This window comes from Salmo salar, chromosome 22 (genome assembly GCF_965601325.2).
Source record: "Salmo salar chromosome 22, fSalSal1, whole genome shotgun sequence".
In the NCBI taxonomy this organism is placed as follows: domain Eukaryota; kingdom Metazoa; phylum Chordata; class Actinopteri; order Salmoniformes; family Salmonidae; genus Salmo; species Salmo salar.
In genome coordinates this window covers 21137041-21155073 of record NC_138312.1, presented here as the reverse complement: position 1 = coordinate 21155073, position 18033 = coordinate 21137041, and the positions used below count along the sequence as shown (strand labels likewise).

Here is an 18033-nt window from a genome sequence, read left to right as displayed (position 1 = left end):
TCCAATTGACTCAAATTATGTAAATTAGCCTATCAGAAGCTTCTAAAGCCATGACATAATTTTCTGGAATTTTCCAAGCTGTTTAAAGGCACAGTCAACTTAGTGTATGTAAACTTCTGACCCACTGGAATTGTGATACAGTGAATTATAAGTGAAATAATCTGTCTGTAAACAATTGTTGAAAAAATTACTTGTTTCATGCACAAAGTAGATGTCCTAACTGGCTTGCCAAAACTATAGTTTGTTGACAAGAAATTTGGACAACTTCAAACACAACTGACTGCTGCTCCCACGCAGTGTGCGTTCTGAAGACTTTTGGTCTAGACATGTGTTCCCTGAGAGCTTTATGTGGAAGGAAGTCATACTTCCTGAATACCCATAACAAGCACTGCAAGACCACGTCTGTGATAAATTACAGCTTTCCTTCGGATTCCATCACCACCTGGCAGATAACAGCCATCAACCTGTCTAAAACTCACAGTATCTGTGTGGCAGATCTGTTTGGGAGGATCGTTCTGAAGAAGTTCTTTATCAACCTCAAGCTGCCCTACTCTGCCATCTGCAATGAACAGCTGGAGGTCAAAGTTATCCTCCACAATTACAGCAAAGACCCCATCACTGTGCGTGTGGAGCTGATGGAAATTGCGAGGTGTGCAGCTCATCTAGCAAGAAGGGTAATTACAGTCAGGAAGTGAACATGTCCAGCCGGGTTGTCCCCTGTGTCATTATCCTTGTTAAGCTAGGCATGCACTCCATCGAGGTCAAAGCTTCTGTGAAAAACTCCTACAACAATGACAATGTAGTTAAGAGGGACCTGCGCATTGTGGCTGAGGGAGTGCTAGTCAAGAAGGAAACTGTAACGGATTAGCAGTCGTGGTGAAGGAATGAGGCACAGGAAGCAGCGAGTACAGGGTAGTGGCGTATTTAATGTACACTCACTCATCAAACAAAATATTCCCAAACACAGGGGAGAAAGTACACACGGCGTAAAATAGCGCCGACACGAACATGAACCGTCACAATAGAAATAATCCCGCACAACACGGAAGCGGACCAGCTAACATAAATAGCCCCGCTAATTAACCAAACTAAACACAGGTGCACAAAACCAAAAAGGGAAAACCAAAAAAGGGAATCAGTGGTAGCTAATAGGCCGGTGACGACGACCGCCGAGCGCCACCCGAGCAGGAGGGGGCGCCACCGTCGGTGGGAATCGTGACAGAAACCAACATACTCCTGAACCCTGCTAAACATGGTGGGGAGCAGACGGCACACATATCCAGTGGACTACCTAGGAACCAGGTGCCAAACTCTGATGCTGTCACACTGATCAGTGTGCTGGTGGAGCAGGCCATCAGTGGAGACTAACTGGGCAATCTGATAGTTCAGCCAGTCGGGAGTGGGAAAGAGAACATGATCTACATGACCCTGCCTGTCATTGCTACACACTACCTGGACAACACCAAAAAGTGGGAGGAAACTGGCTTGGACAAACGAAACACAGCCATCAAGTATATCAACATAGAGCTGCCATACCGTAAATATGATGGCCCCTATGCTGCCTGGGTCAGCATAAAGAGCAGCACCTGGCTGACAGTGTATGTAGCGAAGATGTTTGCCATGTCCAGTACTCTGATCAGTGTTCAGGAGAAAGTGCTCTGTAGTGCAGTCAAGTGGCTGATCCTGCACACACAACAGCCAGATGGCATCTTCAGTGAGTTTGCTCCAGTCATTCATGCAGAGATGACGGGTAACATGAGGGGGTCGGACAGTGACACCTCAATGACAGCCTTCGTTCTCATCGCCATGCAAGAGGCAAGCTCACTGTGTGAGCAGTCTGTCAACAGTCTACCAGGCAGTATAATTAAGGCAGTAACGTACCTGGAGAGGCATCTGGCCACCCCAAATAACCCCTATGCTGTAGCTATGACCTCCTATGCTCTGGCCAATACAGGAAAACTCAACAAGGAGACCCTACTGAAGTTCGCATCTCCACAGCTGGACCACTGGCCAGTACCTGATGGTAATCAGTACACGCTGGAGGCCACATTGTACGCCCTGCTGGCCGTGGTCAAGGTGAAGGCCTTCGAAGAGGCCGGCCCCATCGTCAGGTGGCTCAACAAGCAGAACAAGGTGGGAGGGGGATACGGATCCACACAGTCCACCATCATGGTGTTCCAAGCTGTGGCTGAGTATTGGAGCAACGTGAAGGGACGAAAGGACATTGACCTGAACATCCACATAGAAGTGGCCGACAGATCATCAGTTGCCAAGTGGTCCATTAACAACAAGAACCAGATCCTCACTCATAAAGACAAGGTCAACGCCATAGACAAGAACCTGACAGTAAAAGCCTTAGGAAATGGTGAGGCGACTGTGTCGGTGGTGAAGCTGTACTATGCCCAGCCAGCGGAAAAGGGCAGTGACCTCTCTCTCACCCTCACTAAGATGGACAAAACAAGCCACGAGGATGCCAAGGAGTTGTTCATGCTCACTATTCAGAGGGGAGGGAGCGCTACGTAGAGAAATTTGAGATGGATAAAATTCTGTCTGAAAGAGGCTCTCTCTATAAGGGCACAGGGCGAGACCTAGATGCAGACACGGGAGGCAGATGGTTTGAGTCTCTGATATTTATTAGTATCCAAGGGGCAGGCAAGAGAATGGTCATGGACAGGCAAAAAGATCATAACAAGGTCAGAGTCCAGTAGGTACAGAGTGGCAGGCAGGCTCGTGGTCAGGGCAGGCAGTATGATCAGGCAGGCGGGTTCAGAGTCAGGGCAGGCAGTATGGTAAAAACCGTGAGGACTAGCAAAAGAGTTCTAAACTAGCAAAACTGTTCTAAAGCCAGCTGCCGTCTCCGTATATGAGTACTACAATCAGAAGGACTGTGTGAAGTTCTACCACCTACAGAGGGAGGATGGTACTCCGAGCAGACTGTCTCTCGGAGACGTGTATGTGTGCTGAAGAGCACTGCAGTATGCAGAAGAAAGCTGAGTCACAGAGTGGGTGATGATGGCTGCTGCAGTACAAGTATGATCTAGGAAAACAGACATGGATAGAGGACTGGCCCTCACAATCAGACTGCCAGTCCAGAGACTACAGAGAAGTCTGTCTAGGAGGAGTTTCTGTCTATAGTGGAGTTTCTCAACCAGATCACGACCTTCGGTTGCCCTGTCTAGTTTTTCTTCTTGTTTTGTTATATTTCCATTTTTGTAACATTGCAATCCAAGTTATTTGTGTTCACCAAACGTACAGTAGACACAGACAGTAAGCTACTTACTGTGCCCTATCATAACTCACTGGAACACAAAAAATATAGTTAGAGGAGTTTGACCACTTGGAATATATTCTGTCAGAAACTGACCAGTTAATTATGTACACTGTGCATTGTGCATAATAAAACCATTTGGTGAAATAAAAAAAAAACATAAATCTGTTTTAGCTACAGACTGTAGCTGAAACAGACTGACTCAACTTAGATTGTTTGTCAAAAGATTAATGATATTTGTACTTTTTGAGCTATAACCATTTACATTTGCAGAAAAGCTCCAAAGACATCAAAGGCAAATTTTGGAATCACCACTGCTAATGATCCGTTTCAGCTACAAACAACAACCCAATGTTGAAATGTGCAGTCTGACTCAACATACAGTGGCTTGCTAAAGTATTCACCCCTTTGGCATATTTTGTTGCCTTACAACCTGGAATTAAAATAGATTTTTGGGGGGTTTGTATCATTTGATTTACACAACATGCCTACCACTTTGAAGATGCAAAATATTTGTCATTGTGAAACAAACAAGAAATAAGACAAAAAAACTGAAAACTTGAGCGTGCATAACAATTCACCCTCCCCCCAAAGTCAATACTTTGTAGAGCCACCTTTTGGAGCAATTAGAGCTGCAAGTCTCTTGGGTTATGTCTCTATAAGCTTGGCACATCTAGCCACTGGGATTTTTGCCCATTCTTCAAGGCAAAACTGCTCCAGCTCCTTCAACTTGGATGGGTTCTGCTGGTGCACAGCAATCTTTAAGTCATACCACAGATTCTCAATTGGATTGAGATCTGGGCTTTGACTAGGCCATTCCAAGACATTTAAATGTTTCCCCTTAAACCACTTGAGTGTTGCTTTAGCAGTATGCTTAGGATCATTGTCCTGCTGGAAGGTGAACGTCCATCCCAGTCTCAAATCTCTGGAAGACTGAAACAGGTTTCCCTCAAGAGTTTCCCTGTATTTAGCGCCATCCATCATTCCTTCAATTCTGACCAATTTCCCAGTCCCTGTTGATGAAAAACATCCCCACAGCATGATGCTGCCACCACCATGCTTCACGGTGGGGATGGTGTTCTCGGTGAGAGGTGTTGGGTTTGTGCCAGACATAGCATTTTCCTTGATGGCCAAAAAGCTCAATTTTAGTCTCATCTGATCAGAGTACCTTCTTCTATATGTTTGGGGAGTCTCCCACATGCCTTTCAGCGAACACCAAATGCGTTTGCTTATTTATTTCTTTAAACAATGGCTTTTTTCTGGCCACTTTTCCGTAAAGCCCAGCTCTGTGGAGTTTACGGCTTAAAGTGGTCCTACGGACAGATACTCCAATCTCCGCTGTGGAGCTTTGCAGCTCCTTCAGGGTTATCTTTGTTCTCTTCGTTGCCTCTCTGATTAATGCCCTCCTTGCCTGGTCCGTGAGTTTTCGTGAACGGTCCTCTCTTGGCAGGTTTGTTGTGGTGCCATATTCTTTCAATTTTTTTATCATGGATTTAATGGTGCTCCATGGGATGTTCAAAGTTTCGGATATTTTTTTATAACCCAACCCTGATCTGTACTTCTCCACAACTTTGTCCCGGACCTGTTTGAAGAGCTCCTTGATCTTCATGGTGCCGCTTGCTTGGTGGTATCCCTTGCTTAGTGGTGTTGCAGACTCTGGGGCCTTTCAGAACAGGTGCATATATACTGAGATCATGTGACAGATCATGTGACACTTAGATTGCACACAGATGGACTTTATTTAACTTATTATGTGACTTCTGAAGGTAATTGGTTGCACCAGATCTTATTTAGAGGCTTCATAGGAAAGGGGGTGAATACATATGCACGCACCACTTTTCCGATTTGTATTTTTTTGAATTTTTGAAACAAGTCATTTTTTTAATTTCACTTCACCAATTTGGACTATTTTGTGTATGTCCATGACATGAAATCCAAATAAAAATCCATTTAAATTACAGTTTGTAATGCAACAAAATAGGAAAAATGCCAAGGGGGATGAATACGTTTGCAAGGCACTGTAGATTGCTTCAACACAGCTTTTCGCTACCATTTATACTTCATAAACAAATTAATTTAAATCATGAAATTCTGACTTCAAAATTTTTAACTGAAATCACTGCCACAGAACTTTCAGAATGTTCAAACTAAAACATTTTGAGGGCTTAGAAACACATTATATGGCTTATGATGCTATAATTTGCACTATCCAATTATTCTAGCCTACTAACCCACTATAGTAACTCCACACCTTCAATCCACCCACAAATAGGTCACTATGGGCTCTATTTTAACAAGCCTAACACAATGTTAAATCTAAGCCAGGTGGTAGCACTGTAGGTTCAATGGTGTGTCAGAAATATCTTTTGCTATTTTCACTATCACAGTTATCGGCACACTTGCATGCCCTGGTGCGAAAGGACTGGGTTTTGATGAATAAACAAGTACAAGTTATGTGTGTGTCGAGGCTTGGCCCCTGACTGACCAATCAGAACGTGCTCCATGGTTGCTTCAGTTTGTGTATTTACGGTCTTTTATCTATCTATTGTCTTCCCTGTGGCTCAGTTGGTACAGCATAGTGTTTGCAACGCCAGCATGGTGTGTGCAACACCAGGGTTGTGGATTTGATTCCCACGGGGGGCCAGTAAAAAACAAACAAACAAATGCATTAAATGAAATGTATGCATTCACTACTGTAGGTTGCTCTGAATAAGAGCGTCTGCTAAATGACTAAAATGTAAAATGTAAATGTATTGCCTTGGAATCAATTCCAATGTTAGTAAACTATAGTTTGCTAAATGGATTACAGAAACAAATAACAAAATGTAGACCTATCATTGCTACATATGTTAACTTGAACCCATTTATGTCCACATTGTTCTAAGTAATTGCATGGCTTCAATAGCATTTACACTGATATATGGGCTAGGCCTACTGTAAATTACATTATGGCTGAGCATGGACATGTCAAACATGGTCAATAAGCAAGATTAAATTAATTATTGATAAGGCCTAAAACATAAATAATAATTGTAATCTAATTCTAAACTAAACTGTCATGACTGTCCTGGGAGGATAAGGCTGAATAGGTCAGATCAGCTTTGCAATAATTAACTTCAACCAGACTCCCTCTTACCTGCAGAGGGGGGGGGGGGGGGGGGTTGACAGCTCACACCGTTTTAAATCAAGGACAGAACATTCAGCTATCGCCCTCTCCTAATTCACCCAAGAAATGTGCCTTTGACATTTTCCCGCCAGAACTCTAACATACTGGAACAATATTTCTAACATAGAACATGGAGAATGGGCAGAGGTGACCTAAAAGAACACTGATGTCGGTTTGGTTGTTATTTTGTGATGTCATTTACTGTAAAATGTACTGTAAATACACTGTGTGTGAAGTGTCCATCCGATGCGTTGTCCATGAAATATAAAAAATGATGAAAGTGTTTTTGTTAAGAGTGGGGTGTGATTTTAGAAACTATATGAGGAAATTGTTTCTATAACTTTGTACAAGTAAGTAGTCACCTCCCCCTTGAGTAAGGTCGGAGAGTGTGTCAGCCTGACGGAACCTCCCATTTGAATGAACTGTATAAAATGATGGGTTAAGAATTAACATATCAGACCAGAAAGATGTCTTAAAGTGGTTGAAACTTTGAATCTCAACACGAAGTAGAGACGATAGAGATTATATTTAATTCAATCGGGTAACAATTAAACATAGTTAGTTCATATGATAAATAACAGTCATCAGATTAATGAAAGTAGTCACGACAAAACAAAACAACAACTTGTTTTAAACAGTGGTGTAAAGTACTTAAGCAAAAATACTTTAAAGTACTTCTTATGTCGTTTTTTGGGGGTATCTGTACTTTACTTTACTATTTATATTTTTGACAACTTTTACTTCACTATATTCCTAAAGAAACTAATATACTTTTTACTCCATACATTTTCCCTGACAGACAAAAGTACTCGTTACATTTCAAATGCTTAGCAGGACAGGAAAATGGTCCAAATCATACACTTCTCAAGAGAACGTCCCTGGTCATCCCTACTGCCTCTGATCTGGCAGACTCACTAAACACAAATGCTTCCTTTGTAAATTATCTCTGAGGGGTGGAGTGTGCCCCTGGCTATCCATAAATAAATAAATAAAAAAAAAAGAAAATGATGCCATATGGTTTGCTTAATATAAGGAATGTGAAATGATTTGTACTTTTACTCTTGATACTTAATTATATTTTAGCAATTACATTTACTTTTGATACTTAAGTATATTTAAAACCAAATACTTCTAGACTTTAACTAAAGTTGTATTTTTCTGAGTGACTTTCACTTTTACTTGCGTAATTTTCTATTAAGGTATCTTTGCTTTTACTCAAGTATGACAATTGGATACTTTTTCCACCACTGGTTTTAAATAGGGTATGCCACACTTATAGGCACCATCATTTTCCCCCGTGGGCATATAATATTAAAACAACTTTGGAGGGTTTTACGCAAATCCAAACATTTCACAATAGCTGGACAAAGATCCAATATAAAGAGAAAGGGAGATTGTCCACTCACTGTTATATAATCGGAACCATTTTACTGATCAGATCACATTTACACATCGGCAGAAGTTGCATTGCAAGCGCGCCACGGACGTTGGTACCATAAAACCAGGAAGGTGAATCATTCTAATAACTTTGGTTGTAATCAAATTTAACGAAAAACAAGCAATCTGTTAAAAAATGTGATACAAAATAAATAATGTAAAATGTAATAATATCATAAAATCGCCAGGATAAAAAAGACACATTGTTGTTGAACCAGCTTTTGTTAAAGTAGGCCTAAGGGAGGGCTTGGGTTTTGAACATATGAAACAGAAAACAAGCTGTTTTTACAGGTTACAGATAACTTCTATATATGAGTTTCACTGTTTTACTTTTCTCAAACTTGATATTTTAATAAAGCTTTGGTGATAAAGATTTATTTCCAAGCTGTCTCAGGAGCCAAACCCTTTATCGACAGTCTTGACTACTTCGCGATTGCATTGGGCAGACAAAAAAAGCCATAATTGAGAGGAAGGGAGGCTATGGGGAAAAAACAACTTTTTCTGTTTCTGAATGCGAAGTATACAGATACCAAAAGCACATTAGGCTACTCTTGATCCATGTGCACATGGTCAGTGTGCGTCACCGCTGGATAGGCTGCGTTTCCACTGTCCGCATGCCATAACCAACTGCATTACCACTAAAACCAGGCGTTAGGGCTGGAAAATGCCAGAGTGCAGTTTACATGACAAAATTGCAAACTAACATGCGTTTGACACTAACACCGCCTTAACACCAGTCGAAAATAGATCACAGACACACACAGTCTCATACAACTAACATTGTGGGGGCACACAATTCAGTCCCATTCAAAATCATATTTTCCCTAATCCCTAACCCTAACCCGTACTCTTACCCTAACCTTAACCCGAAAACCTAACCCTAACTCATAACCCTAAGCCTAAAACTGATTCTAACCTTAACCCTAAACCCCCTAGAAATAGCATTTGACCTTGTGGGGACTAACAAAATGTCCCCAGTTGGTCAAAATGTTGTTTGTCTGCTATAGTTAAACACGTCCACACACACACACACACACACACACACACACACACACACACACACCACACACACACACACACACCCACACACACACACACACACCCCGAGTGACAGGTCATCAGGCCCCATCTCTGCCCATCTTCTGTGTCTCTCTCTACCTGCAGTGTGTGAATACAAATCAGGCCCGCCTCATCACCACAAATGAAAACACCAGAATGCCATTATGTTCTTCCCCCCTTATCCACATTACCTTAACCTTCCTTTACTCCTGTCTGGTGTCAGGCAGGCACAGATGCCAGTTTCTTGCATTTTCTCTCTCTCTCTTTCACTCTCTCTTTTGCTGTCTCTTTTGCTCTCTCTTTCTTTTGCTCTTTGGCTCTCTCTTCCTCCCTCCCTCCCTCCTGCTTACTGATTCTCTGTGAGCAGCTGGCCGCAGGTATGGCCTGACCACGGGACCTTTCACAAACGCCAGAAATTAGGTGTCATTTGGTCCCAGTCAGACCCCAGGGGACTAAATTTTTGTGCTCAGGTTGAAACATTTTGGACCAGAGGCTCTGCACAGGTGTAAAGCAATGATGAGCCTCTAACCTCACAATGTGAATAATATTCTCTCTGTGAATACTATGCTTCATTTGACACAATCAGAATTCAATCACGATTTGCCACAGAAGATTGTTCTGTAGTTCAAGTTTTGCGATCCACGTCATCATGGGGGAATCATGAGGAGCCATGTTTTCCTAGGTTTGTTCCGAATTACCACAAACACACTACACACTAGGCCTTCTTGCAACCTTTGTATCAGAAAAAAGTAGGAAGCAAAGAAAGAAAAAGTCAACGACAGAAAGGAGGAAGGAGAGACAGAATGTGAGAGGGGGAGAGGGGAAGCTCCAGGTCCATTGTTTTAGTGACTGCAGCGTGACTGTCCTTCCCTTAAAGAATGGTGGAGCTGATGGTGTCTGTCAGGGACTAGCAGGTTGTTATCCAGCCATTATATTAGATTTATCTTCATTCCCATTCGCCAGACACATGCCCTGAAAGCTCATTTGTCAAGCGGAGGGAGCGGCTTACTTGCATTTATAAACCCTGTCTCCTGGAGGATGTACTGGAAAATACAGTGTGACATGCAAGGGGGCCGGGACGGGGTGGTACTGGCATCTGGCTGCCACTTAACTTGGCACGGCCTGGAATAATCCATGCATTGCCTCCCAAAAGAGAAGAGGCGGGAGCCTGTGATTTATTGGGCGTCTTTAACTACAACTTTGTATCGCATCGCCCTCATCTCTCCCTCCTCTTCCTCACCCTCCCTCCTCATCTCGCCTCACCTAGCATCAAATGGAGTTGTGCTTCAAATTGGACGTATGATCAAAATGCGTGGTGTCAGAAGGAGATTGGCTCAGCCATATGTAATATGACTACCCAGCCTATGCCTGTTGGTCGTCCTGTGTAGAAATTGCCCAGTGCCGCCTCTTACTGATGTGTTTCTGCAGGACTGCTCCCAGGAGGCAGGAGCCCCCTCACAGGTTCAAAAGAAAACAGATCTGCAGAATTTCAGAGCCTAGATGTAGTTATTTATGCAGGCACAGGTATTACTACCCATAGGAGATGGGCTAAACTGGATATTCTGGTAGAATTCTGACTTCCTGTGGGAAGCACTGCTGGGCAGCTGAGGTGATCAGGGATGGTTGTCAGGGAACGTTCTTTTGGTTGTCTTCCTGATTCTAAAATAACTTCAGGGGAGAAAGACTGTGTGGATTGCCAGTGATGGTCTTATGAAAATTAGACTGAAATATGTGTTTGGGGATGGCTAAAGTGAGAGTATGGGAGAAGATAAGTTGCCCTTTATGGACAACTGAATTACAGTGCCTTCAGAAAGTATTCACACCCCTTGACTTTTTGTACATTTGGTTGTGTTACAGCCTGAATAAATCATCTATTACATTGAGATGTTGTGTCACTGGCCTACACACAATACCCCATGATGTCAAAGTGGAAATAGGTTTTTTGACATTTTTACAAATTAATAAAAAATGAAGAGCTGAAATGTCTTGAGTCAATAAGTATTCAACCCCTTTGTTAAGACACTACCTAAATAAGTTCATGGAAAAAATGTGCTTAACAAGTCACATAAAAGGTTACATGGACTCACTCTGTCTGCAATAATAGTGTTTAACATGATTTTTTAATTACTGCCTCATCTTTGTACACCACAAAATACATTTATCTATAATGTCCGTCAGTCAAGCAGTGAATTTCAAACACAGATTCAACCACAAAGACCAGGGAGGTTTTCCAATGCCTTGCAAAGAAGGGCACCTATTGGTAGATGGGTAAAAAGAAAAGCAGACATTGAATATTTTTTGGAGCATGGTGAAGTAATTAATTACACTTTAGATGGTGTATCAATACACCCAGTCACTACACAGATACAGGCGTCCTTCCTAACTCAGTTGCCGGAGATGAAGGAAACCACTTAGGGATTTCACCATGAGGCCAATGGTGACTTTAAAGCAGCTGTGTGATTGGAGAAAACTAAGGATGGATCAACAGCATTGTAGTTACTCCACAATACTAACCTAATTGTCAAAGTGAAAAGAAGGAAGCCTGTACAGAATACAAATATTCCAAAACATGCATCCTGTTTGCAATAAGGCACTAAAGTAAAACTGCAAAAAACAATTGCCAAAGAAAGCGTTATGTTTGGGGCAAATCCAACACAACACATCACTTGGTACCACTCTTCATATTTTAAAGTATGGTGGTGGCTACATCATGTTATGGGTATGCTTGTCATCAGCAAGGACTAGGGAGTCTTTTAGGATAAAAAGAAACGGAATAAAGTTAAGCACAGGTAAAATCCTAGAAGAAAACCTGGTTCAGACACTGGGAGACAAATTCACTTTTCAGCAGGACAATAACCTAAAACACAAGGCCAAATATACATTCTAGTTGCTTACCAAGATGATATTGAATGTTCCTGAGTGGCCTAGTTACAGTGTTGACTTAATTTGGCTTGGACATCTATGGCAAGACTTGAAAATGGCTGTCTGGCAATGATCAACAACCAACTTGACAGCTTGAAGAATTGAATAAATAATGCAAATATTGTACAATCCAGGTGTGCAAAGACTTACCCAGAAAGACTCACAGCTGAAACAGTGTCAAAGGTGATTCTAACATGTATGACTCAGGGGTTGAATACTTATTTAATCATTCATAGAAAAATAAATATTCTTCCATGTTGACATTACTGAGTATTTTGTGAAGGTCATGGACAAAAAAATAAAATTCAATCCATTTTATTCCCACTTTGTAAGACAACAATATGTAGAAAAATTCAAGGGGTGTGAACACTTTCTGAAGGCACTGTACTCATATCTTTCACTGGCCAGATGGTCACTGTTGCGGTGTATTTTTTCTGCAAGATCCCTAGTGCTGCAAAATGTACCTTTTAGATGGGCCTGTTTAGTTATTCCATCTGTTTGTTATTTCATCCCACATCACATTAAGCCTGTCTCTCTGCTCACGCCTGAGGCTGCTCCATATGTGTTGACTCAGCCCTTTTGCTTTCCAGCCAGTTCTGTCTCTGTGAGGTTGAGGATTGTCTTTTAGAGGTGGCAATGCCAAAAACGTTGAATTACAAATTAATCAAATAGTTCTTATCTGCTGTCTGGAGCCTTGCCCATTCCCATTGTCTAAGCCCTCAGTTATTCTACCTGTGGCTCTTTGTGGCGTGTGTCAGTAATCTTGATTGGCCACAGGACAGTGGGCAGAGGATTAACTGGCCGTGAGCCGGAGAGATAGAGGAAGAGATGGGGGGGATGGAGGGAGTTAATGAATGGAGTCCTGGATTGATTTGCCTGTGTGCTGATTGGTGCCGTGAAGCTGCGGTAATGTCCCCTGTTCCTTCCGCAACCTTTTCCCTGTGATTGAGTGTGGGCTCTGTTATTGTTTGGCGGCGGAGTGTAAATGAAAGCAGTTGTCGTTAGGATTTACAACAGCAGGCAGCCAGGCAGGCAGGCAGGCAGGAAGGCAGTCAGGGAGGCCAGAGGAAACACGGGTTCCGATCACACGCGGACTCTTATTAAGGCCACACACTCCAAATTGCTTGTAAATAAAGATAAATGGCGCAGGGAATGTAAAAGATGCTGGCATTGGATTTATCATACAATTAGCCTACCAAGCCAGTCTGAGGGAGATGGGGAGTGAGGTGGGGAGGGGGAACACATGTCTATCACATGCCCACACTCCTCCCTCTAAACATGAGGTAACAAGCCAGTCCTAAACAACCCAGTGGGTGACACCTAAATCTGCTTCCCCTGTCCCTCCCCCATCACTCATGGGTCTGGTCTCAGATAGTGCTTTGACAAAACCATCCTCTGAAATGGTCTGGTCAGTGCACTTGCCCTCTCCTCCTCTCCTCTCCCCACCTCTCCCCGTAGCAGTCCTTAAATTACTCCCAAATTAACAATGTCCCTAATTGATTTGGTATAATCTCTGTCTCATTCCGCAGCCTCCCGTGAGCTGATGTGAGAGAGTGCCCGCCACCATTCCCAGCCCCCGATTCAATTAAATCAGGAATTACTTGTCATAGCCACTTTTCTATCCATTTAGCAGCATAATTCTGATCCTTTGGAGAATTACGTGGGGGAAACATGATGTACAATGTATGATAAATGTTAACCCAGCCAAAGGGATAGTAAATGAAATCTTGGAAATGGATCCTGTCAGGTTGGATAGCAGACAGATGGTGGCTGGTGCTCTGTCTCACCACTGGGTGGCACTGTTGCACCATGCTTTTGATGGAGAACAGAGAAACTTCCCTCTGCATACTGTCCAGGGCTCTCAAACCCTGTTCCTGGAGAGCTACCGTCCTGTAGGTTTTCACTCCAACCCTAATCTAGCACACTTAATTCTAATAATTAGCTGGTGGATAAGTTGAACCAGGTTAGTTACAACTGGAGTTGGAGCGAAAACCTGCTGGAGGGTAGCTCTCCAGGAACAGGGTTGGAGACCCCTACTGTAGCCAAAGGCCACATTCACAATTAGACACCTAGGTTGTTTCAGTGTAGCTAGGTTCTGGAACAAGGGTTTGTTGGTTTGTGTCTTATTTGGCATAACATTTCAAAGACATAGGCATTATCCTTCTAACCTCGATCTAAGATTCAGATGAAGTGAAATACTTAGTTCACCAGAACCTGTTAGAATGATATCATACCCAACTTCACCACATGCTGGTCTCACATATTTGGGTGACCTTGAAAATCATCTTAGACAAGTTGGCAACTGCTGGTCTCAATTCATTCCACAGGAACAGTAAAATGACTAGCTGTGCAACGAGATTTGTTCCCAGACAAACTGAATTCTCCATCTCTTAGACACCGGTGGTCACCCTCTCTCTACTCTCCATCCCCCATGTCTAGTCTATACATACATTACATGTAATGACCTGCTCTGGTAGAGGGGTGGAGTGGGGAGGTGGAATATAGAGCAGCAGTAAGTGTGTGTGCTCACAGTCAGTGTGCCACGAAGAGGGCAGAAGACCAGGGTGCCCCTGTGCTCTATCCCAGGTAGAGCCTGCCCTAGACCAGAGAGGGCTGACAGGGCTTAGAGTTGAGGATGTCCTACCAGCCTACCAGTTATCTCCAGGGTGCCACATTCCCCTCTGCGGAGTGAGATTGCCTTGGTGATGGTAACGACAGCCGTCTCGCACCCAGGGGAGTCAGGGGTACGGTGCGGGGGCCTCCTCACCTCGTTCACTCTGGGAGATTGCTTCCCGTTACTGGTGCTCCCCAGTATTTCCGCCCCATGCAGCATTAATGGGAAATCAATCGGAGGAGCTCAGCCTTAACCGAGCAGGAGGCAGCAGCCATAAATATTCATGTCCATTTTGAGAAGTTGTTTGCACCATATTTCTGTTGACATATGGGGTCTGTGTTGGCATTTGTATCTGGAGGTATGAGGGGTGGTGGGCCGGAGGGGTATGTGTGTTTTGCAGAGAGAGACAGATGGGCAATGAGGCAGTGACAGTGACCTGTTTACCTGCTGCTCAGGTATCATGTGATTAAGAGTTGGTTTGTCAATCACACAGGACTGGGTCATTAAACTGTTTCAAAGGAGCAACAGGCCTACACTAACACAAACACCAGGCAGTCTATTCACCTTTGCTGTCTGGTAGCTTACTGTTTAACAGTTTTCTCTTAATCTAAATCAAACATACAGTGCAGGGGAATAGATAACAATTGTATTTCTCATCTGTTGTCTTATGAGTTGAACTGTTCATTACGTGTGTGTGTGTGTGTGTGTGTGTGTGTGTGTGTGTGTGTTTTTGTGTGTATGATCTGTTCTGGGTGTTGTAATGTCCTATGTTCCTCCTAGGTCCCATGTCTGATCAGTGTGCCTACTGAGGAGGTGAAGCAGAGGACTCAGGCCTTGCTGTCCTCCAACACCTACCAGGTGCTGCTGGCCACCCTCAGAGACGAGGTTGGTCTACACCACAACCCATCAACGCCAGCACATTTGTTTTTCCATTCTCTTCATGTGTTCCATGCATGTGTGTGTGTATCCAGACAGTGTTTGTGGGTGTGCGTGTGTGTCCTAAGTAGATATAACACCTATCCTGTCTCTGTACAGGGTGTCAGAGGCTTGTACAGGGGCTACAGGAGTGCGCTACACAGAGAGGTCTGTTCTACCACACACACCTTCCCTTCTACACTGACTTGAACAAAAGTGCATCAAAGCTTTCTCGTTGCATTAGCCTCCATCAAACATCATTGGCAAGATCATGGACTCCTCTTGATATGTTTTTTGGCAGGTGTACCAGTATGCTTGTATGAATGCAGCCTGTACCACCATAACATGTCAGGTACTGTGCTTGTAGAATGAGACTACTCAGAATTGATTAATTCATGATAACTGTGTGAAAGATGGTTATATTTTCTCCCATTATTCCTCTGAAAGCTTTCTAAATCCCCCTGGGCAGAGAGAGAAGTGGATGGAAACACTGAACTATTGTTTTTTTTCTCAGTTTCGTTTTGCACAATTACTTAACCGAGACCAGTTCCATCTGTTTGAATCGCTTGATTAATTCAAGTAATTAGAGATGTTATAAATGCAAAACAAAATGAGGAGAAAAAAAGCAGAGATTGAACATTGAAGCAGTCCCCTTGATGAAGGCTCACCTTTGTAATGGAGTGCCCACTCTGCTCCCTTCCGCTCTTTGATTCATTATCTGCTGGTTAATTGCACCTGCAGAGCATGGTAATGTCTCATGGATTCAGGCACCTCGCATTTATTTCCACCGCAGGTTTTTTTCTCTTCTTTCTCATTTTCAATATATTGAGAAAGAAACAGCGAGAGGGAAGAAAAGTTGTATATGAAGGTGACACTCGTTTTTCTGTCTCTTTTTTGGGTAATATAGTCCCCTACTGCTGTGCTAGCCTGTTCTTATTTTCTGCCTCACTAAACCGATGTTATTCACACAAATTCCATCTGGACAGGGAGGGAAAAAAGGACAACAAGGCTCTCTGATTTCTCCAAGGGGATGTGAATAAATGAATACATTTGGAGGCTGGTGCCCGGCCTCTGTGCATACTAAGGGCCATATGAAACAGGCGGGGAGAGAGGCAGAGGAGCGCCTTGGATCCTCCTCGCGATTGGCTTTGACGTGTGTCAGGAAGGTAATTCATTTTCTCAGCCGGCTATCCTCTATCTCATCCTGCTCGGCGACCCTGTCAAGATAACTTTATTTAGCTTGAGCGGCGCTCCCCCAGCACGGCCATCTAATTGAGGTCCTCTCCATGATGTAGATTCATTAAGGATCCTTCAGAAGTGATTTCTGATAGCAAAGATCTCACAGGTTACGGCAGGAAGGGAGTGTGGCTGTGTCCAGGATGAGGGGTTACACATGTAGGGAGTGGTGGAGAACTGATTCACAACTGGCATGATTATGTTAGGTAGCACATCAGCCTTCTTATTTTTATATATACTCTGTGTATATATATATATACAGTACCAGTCAAAAGTTTTGACACACCGACTCATTCAAGGGTTTTTCTTTATTTTCACTATTTTCTACATTGTAGAATAATAGTGAAGACATCAAACTATGAAATAACACATCACGTAGTAACTAAAAAAGTTTTCAACAAATCTAACCAGCTTCAGGAGGAATGCTTTTCCAACATTGTTGAAGGAGTTCCCACATATGCTGAGCACTTGTTGGCTGCTTTTCCTTCACTCTGCGGTCCAACTCATCCCAAACCATCTCAATTGGGTTGAGGTCAGGTGATTGTGGAGGCCAGGTCATCTGATCCATTACTCACTTTGATAGCCCTTACACAGCCTGGAGGTGTGTTGGGTCATTGTCCTGTTTAAAAACAAATGATAGTCCCACTAAGCGCAAACCAGATTTGATGGCATATCACTACAGAATGCTGTAGTAGCCATGATGGTTAAGTGTACCTTGAATTCTAAATAAATCCCAGACAGTGTCACCAGCAAAGCACCACTATACCATCACACCACTTTCTCCATGCTTCACGGTGGGAACCAGACATGCAGAGATCATCCGTTCACCTACTCTGCGTCTAACAAATACACAGAGTATCCAGCAGCATACCACCCTGCATACCACTGCTGGCTTGCTTCTGAAGCTAAGCAGGTTTGGTCCTGGTCAGTCCCTGGATGGGAGACCAGATGCTGCTGGAAGTGGTGTTGGAGGAGGCATTCTTTCCTCTGGTCTAAAATAATATCCCAATGATCCAGGGCAGTAACACTGCCCTGTGTAGGGTGTTGTCTTTCAGATGGGAAGTTTAACAGGTGTCCTGACTCTCTGAGGTCATTAAAGATCCCATGGCACTTATCATAAGAGTAGGTGTGTTAACCCTGCTGTCCTGGCTAAATTCCCAATCTGGCCCTCAAACCATCATTGTCACTTAATAATCCCCAGTTTACAATTGGCTCATTCCTCCTCTCCCCTGTAACTATTCCCCAGGTTGTTGCTGTAAATGAGAATGTGTTCTCAGTCAACTTACCTGGTAAAATAATGGATACAAAAATTAAAAGACACAGAGGTTGGAACCAAAAATCTCAAATTTGGACAGATGTCTGATGTCCATTGTTTGTGTTTCATGGATCAAGCAAGTCTCTTCTTCTTATTGGTGT

General features: G+C 43.2%; 2 pseudogenes; both read left to right on the top strand.

Moving 5' to 3' along the window:
• The first annotated feature begins 326 nt into the window (after positions 1-326).
• On the top strand, positions 327-13401 carry LOC106582944 (complement C3 pseudogene; annotated as a pseudogene).
• A 1156-nt stretch (positions 13402-14557) lies between these two features.
• LOC145850375 (mitochondrial S-adenosylmethionine carrier protein-like) overlaps positions 14558-18033 on the top strand; it is a 72224-nt pseudogene continuing 68748 nt past the window's right edge.